This window comes from Lipotes vexillifer, unplaced genomic scaffold, assembly GCF_000442215.2.
Source record: "Lipotes vexillifer unplaced genomic scaffold, Lipotes_vexillifer_v1.1 scaffold981, whole genome shotgun sequence".
Lineage (NCBI taxonomy): Eukaryota > Metazoa > Chordata > Mammalia > Artiodactyla > Lipotidae > Lipotes > Lipotes vexillifer.
Genome location: NW_006789191.1, coordinates 1,341,514 through 1,347,657, shown reverse-complemented (window position 1 = coordinate 1,347,657; position 6,144 = coordinate 1,341,514). Strand labels below are relative to the sequence as shown.

At 46.3% G+C, this 6,144-nt stretch overlaps 1 protein-coding gene across 1 annotated transcript in view; it reads right to left on the bottom strand.

Annotated features, from left to right (window-relative positions):
• KHDRBS3 (KH RNA binding domain containing, signal transduction associated 3) overlaps positions 1 to 6,144 on the bottom strand; it is a 159,873-nt gene that overhangs the window by 85,441 nt on the left and 68,288 nt on the right. The gene's annotated exons all lie outside the window — the stretch shown is intronic.

Sequence of the window (6,144 nt, the reverse complement as noted above, 5' to 3'; positions counted from 1 at the left end):
TCCTGCTGAGTGACCCTGGGCTCGGGGTCACTAGACCTTGGTTTCCTCATCTGCAAAGCGGGAATAATGAACGGCAATAGGACCTTCCCTTGCAGGGTATTTTGAGGATTAAATGGGTCAACATAAACAAATCATTTAGAACAATGCTTAGCACATTAATAGAGAATAAATACATACAACTGAATGAAATAATTAGTGATAGGAATTTCACACAACTTCTAAAGGCTTTACAATAATTATGAATTCTTCTTGCTTCCAAATAGAAAGTCAGCCCTATTTACCACGAGAGAAACTGTTCTCTTTGGCAGGATTCTTGATCACAAACTCATGTAGTTGCTGCTGTGATATCAGCCACCTTCCATGAGCCATGCCACTGGTGTGCTGTTGCTGTCTTTAAGACAAAATCGTTCCTCGTGTCTCTAACTATGGTAATTAAAGTAATTTTCCTGAAATATGTACTTTTAAAAAATCAAAATGGTATTTTTTCCTTGCCCACTTTCAATTTTATTGGTCTTCAACAAAAACTAAATTGTCTATTTTTAACCTTCACATGTCATCTTTTTTTTGCTTTTTCAAATTTAATTTTAAGTAAATTACTTAAAAAAATATAGAAGTGAGGTCTACAGAGTTTAAAATATCAAATACTACTACAAGGTCGGGGCGGGGCGGGGGGGAATCAATGTCTCAACCCACCCTCCCTCATTCTTGCTACCTGTTTTCTCTGCTTTATGTTTCTGGAAATCCTACTATCGGATATTGGGCCTCCTGAGTTGGATCTCTAAGTTTCTCTGATTTTTCCTCCCTCCTTCACCTCTCTCTGTCTTACTTTCTGGGTGATTTAATTACGTTTCCTACATATCTACTGATTCTCTCATTTCTGCTATCACATGTTTCACTACTAACAGCATTTTCGTATATCTGTCCCTTCCTTATAGCACTTTGGAGACATTTCATGGAAGTAATACAAATTCTTATCCTCCTGAGGCGTCAAAGGTGGTAGCTGTCCCCTCCCCGACGCCGTGGAGCTCACAGAGCCTGCTTCTTCCCACAGATTCCCCTTACCCTCCACGTTCTGAGAATCTGTTTCTTGCTACACTATGGCCTTTCCTCACATGACTGGTAATCCTCTGCTATTTGTTTCTAAAAATTTTAAACTGAGGCTCAAACAGGCTAACTGGATGTTCTGCTTTCATACTTGCAATCTGACAACTGGACATAACAATTCACTGCAACACAGCAGCCCAGTTTTTTCACCCAAAGCTACTCAAATATCAATATCTGTATTTCTTTTTCCTTGTGCTAGGCATTTCCCTGAATAGGAATTCCCCAACTTCCTAGGAGGAGGTATATAAGCCTGGCTGCCAGAATACGAAGAATCCCATTATGAAGCACACACATCTCTATTTAAAGGAAATAATTCCCACATTTTCAGTGTGGCATCTCACTGCAGCCCTCAGCTGTATCCATCTGGGTCTTAGAACCTAAAGTTTCTCTTATTCAAACTCTTCAGGAAATCTCTCGTCTGTTGCTAGGTTAAGAAGGGCAGACGCCTGGTTTTCTCAGCTGGGGAGAGGATCCAGGGGTCTACTTCCATGCACACTTTCCACCAAGTTCCCTCTTCTCAGTTCCGCCCCATAAATTCACATGCAGCTAACTGGTATCTACAATTCCCGAGTCTTCTCGAGGTTTTCCCACACTAATAGGCATGTTTCCGGTTGGCTTTCTCTTGCCCTGCAAGCCCAGGATTCTGCTTTCTCTGGTCTTTACCAGAGAAAGTCATTACTATTTATCCATGTATTTTGCAGCCACCAAAAATTTTTTTCTTTTCTTTAAACATCTTTATTGCAGTATAATTGCTTTACAATGGTGTGTCAATTTCTGCTGCATAACAAAGTGAATCAGCTATATGTATATCCCCATATCCCCTCCCTCTTGCATCTCCCTCCCACCCTCCCTATCCCACCCCTCTAGGTGGTCACAAAGCACCTAGCTGACCTCCCTGTGCTGTGCGGCTGCTTCCCACTAGCTATCTATTTTACGTTTGGTGGTGTACATATGTCCACGCCACTCTCTCGCTTCGTCCCAGCTTACCCTTCCCCCTCCCCTTGTCCTCAAGTCCATTCTCTACATCTGTGTTTTTATTCCTGTCCCGCCCCTAGATTCTTCAGAACCTTTTCTGTTTGTTTTTTAGATTCCATATATATATGTTAGCATACGGTATTTGTTTTTCTCTTTCTGACTTACTTCACTTCACTCTGTATGACAGACTCTAGGTCCATCCACCTCACTACAAATAACTCAATTTCGTTTCTTTTTATGGCTGAGTAATATTCCATTGTATACATGTGCCACATCTTCTTTATCCATTCCTCTGTCAATGGACACTTCGGCTGCTTCCATGTCCTGGCTATTGTAAATACAGTGCAGCACCAAATTTTACTAACATTGTTTGTCCATTGTTGTCTCACACTCCCATTCTTATCTTCATAGATCAGTGACTTTTTAATTCATTTATATTCATTTTAGCAGGTTTCAAGGATAGCATAAAAATTAATTTGTATTCAAACAACCATATTTATATCATGTCTGTAACAGTTAAATATCTCCCAATTAATAAAAAGTAAGAGACCTTAGAAAACATCCAGTCCAAACATCTAATTTCATACTGAGGAAACTGAAGTCCACAGAATGATATGATTTACTCAAAGTCACTGGATAAAACGTAAAACCACGAGATTCCATATGAGAAGGAAGAGCATTTTATCTGCAGTTTTCTTTCTCCATTTAACTTCTATTAGTCTTTTGCTCACAAGAAGTATACAAACGTGCATTTTGACCATCGGAAGCACTTCTGCTCTCTTCTTTGTCACCACACACTGCGTACTGGTTGCATCGCCCTGGTCAAGTTACCCTCGTGAGTCGCAGACGCCTCATCCACAACACAGGGGTCAACTGCTTACTGTGGGCGCCTGATGTATGAATTAATATGAAAATGCACAAAAATCACCTAGCAGAGCAGCCGGCAGACTGTGCCCTCTCTGTGCTGACAAATCAGTAAGTAATGAATGGATGGATTTAACTATCGTGATCATACATAAATTGGAGTGAATGATGCCCACCTTGTACGTGTACAAGGCTGCCGAGAAGCCACCACCTGGAACAACACGGACGCACCCAGGCCACCCAGGTGGGTCGAGGGGTTGAGCTCTGTCTGGGGGTGTGAGGTAGAACCAGGCATGTGGATGCTGACCGTCTGCACAGCTGAGCCACACAACGGCGATGGGCTTGGTTGCCTGACGGGGGTCTCCACGCAGGCTGCGTCGCCTCCCCGGCAGGCGTTTGGAGATGGCCAGAGTACCTGGTGACAATGACTGTGGGCCACCACTGCATTAGTGGTCAAAGGCCTAGCAGTCACACATCAGCACGGATGGGGCCGCCCTTCACAGCGAGGAAGGGGCCCGTGTAAAACATCAGTCGTGCCTGTTCACAAGCCCTGCTGGCTGAAAGGAGGAGCCACAGACCTGCTGCTTACTCTGCTTCTTCGGCTCGGAGCCCTTGCTGCTGTCTCCCTCAGATCACAAGTTCAATTCCTCCAGGGGTTCTAGAAGACACCCCCCCACACACACACCCCTGAAGCCCACCACGGCCTGTACCTGCGACAGGGCCTACAGGCGGAGCACGGTCCAGACTTTAAATGAGCAGCTGAGCAGCACAGCCCTCCGATCTGCCGAGTTCTACGACCCACCGGCCACCTGCTCCCGACCCCTGAGGCGCGTCGAGGGCTCCCTCTCGCCCGCGGTGTGACCCCAGCAGTGTCCTCAGCCCCACCGAGTCTACCACGGCTGCGGTTCACAGGGGCCGTTACGCTGAAGGGGCATCATGACGATGAAGAGGAGCGCATCCAGCGCTGAGGGCTGGGCCCTGCTGCAAGTCACCTGAGCCCAGGCACCCTCTGCCTCCTGGGAACGGCTCCCTGCAGAGAACTACTCTTTCCCTGCTGCAAGTCACCTGAGCCCAGGCACCCTCTGCCTCCTGGGAACGGCTCCCTGCAGAGAACTCCTCTTTCCCGGACGCGGGCGACCCCCTTGCTTCTCTAGGCCGGACACAGACCCTCCTTTCTTTGCGCCATAAAAGATTAGCTGCTCATTTTGTCTCCACTGATCAGTCAGAGAATGTCCCTTAACCTGACGTGATCAAACTTCAGTTAAGCTTCTGTCCTTTCCTCACACAGGCAACCTGGGCCGGCACAGGCCTCTGCGACAGGCCCTCTGCTCCCAGGGACCAGCCTCGGGCGAGACACTCTCTGCCGCCTGACCTTCCTGCCCCCGGTCCTGTCCTCCACCCACGTCCCTGTACCTTCCCGGCCTCGTCCACTCTCTCTCTGTGGTCTGGCCTCTGACACACCGACAGGCCTCAGGCTCAGAGCTCTCCCTATCACAACAGCAGCCCCTTTCCCTGATCTTCCAGAAACCCTTCCAAATACAAAGTCTGTCCTTCCTTGAGCCAGGATTTGTTTTCTATTTGATGAGTGTATTGGCAAGACAGACAGTAAGAACCTAATACATTTCAGCCTTCATTTTTACTAATGATTTCATTTGTGTGCAGATTTGAATCGAAGGTAAAAGTGTTATTTCCAAGACCAATGATTTTTCTCCAGATGCCAATTATTATATGACAAATATACTATCGTATTACAAATGTTACAACTGTAAACAGGAAACTTTTCAAATGATTATGAAGATGGTAAACCAACATACAGTATATTTGAGTTTTACCACGTAACGGATAAGATTCAATAATGATGTTCTTCCCCAGTAAAGATCAAGGAAGAACTCGCTTTAATTGATCTAAACTACATTTGTGACATGACACTGTTCCATGGGGACAATTACAGTTAAGCTGTCATTTCATAAACAACTAAGCCTCAGTCAAGGACACGTCACTGTCTCCATTAAAGCATTTCCCTTAATTGGGTGCTCACCAAAAAGTTGATTAGTCTAACAAAGGGATGCTTTATCGACCTCTAACTCAACACTAAAACTGAACTTGTAATCTCTGCCAACGTAGCAGCAGAAAATACGTTATTCTTCCCAGCAAATGGCACTACCGTCCATGCAGCAACTCAAGCCAGAAACCTGACATTCATTCCATAAGGGCAGTGACGAGGCCTTTTGCAGTCACTGATCCAACACCTGTGCGGCGAGGGCATTCAGTCAATGTCCAGTGAATCAGTGAATTATATCTTAACAATGTTACCTCCTAGATCTCTCTTAAACCTGCCCATTTTCCTGTAGCCTCACCACAACCACTAGTCCCGCCATCACCATCCCTCACCTAGCCCACTGCAGAATTCCATCTCTGCATCCACTTCTATCTCCCTGGATCAGCAGAGAGGTCTTAACCCAAAGGTGACCTTGTTACATCTCTGTTGCAAACAGGACTGTCCGACTCCCCTTCGAGGAGTCCTCATGCCCTGGAACTGCCATGCAAGGCCCTCTCCAGCACAGCCCTTGCTCACCTCCCCAGCCTCACCACTCTCCTGCTTTTGACTTTAGCCATTCTGGACTCATTTCAGCTTCTCAAAATTACCGTGTTCCAAGAACTACCCATTTCAGCTCAGATGTAGAGCTTGTAAAGAACGTCACTCTCACCCTTAAAACAGGAAGAAAACAGAACAGAATACAAACTAATGCTGAAGTGCCAAGGCAAACACTAACCACACAGCTGGAGAGAGTACAGACACCTGCGGGGAGAGATAAGACTCGAGCACCTGCTTCTCTGGACGGGGGACGAGCATGAGAGCAGAGAAGACCAAAAGCCCAGAATTAAGAAAGTTGATACCCTCTCAAAGGTTTCTCCTGCAGGAACTCACCACCACCACCACCCCCAACCCCCAAGTGCTCACAGGCAAGATCAGGGAAGAATCCTGAGACCACTTGCCCTGGCTAGTGGGGAAGAGGAAAACAGCCTCTACTGAAATCTGCTCAGAGCCATATCCCCTATCTCCCCTCCTAAACAAAAGCCTTAATCTGCAGGAGGAAGGGCAACAAAACCCACTTTGCTTTGTTTCTTAAAATATTGACAAAATCGGGGCCTCCCTGGTGGCGCAGTGGTTGGGAGTCCGCCTGCCGATGCAGGGGATAC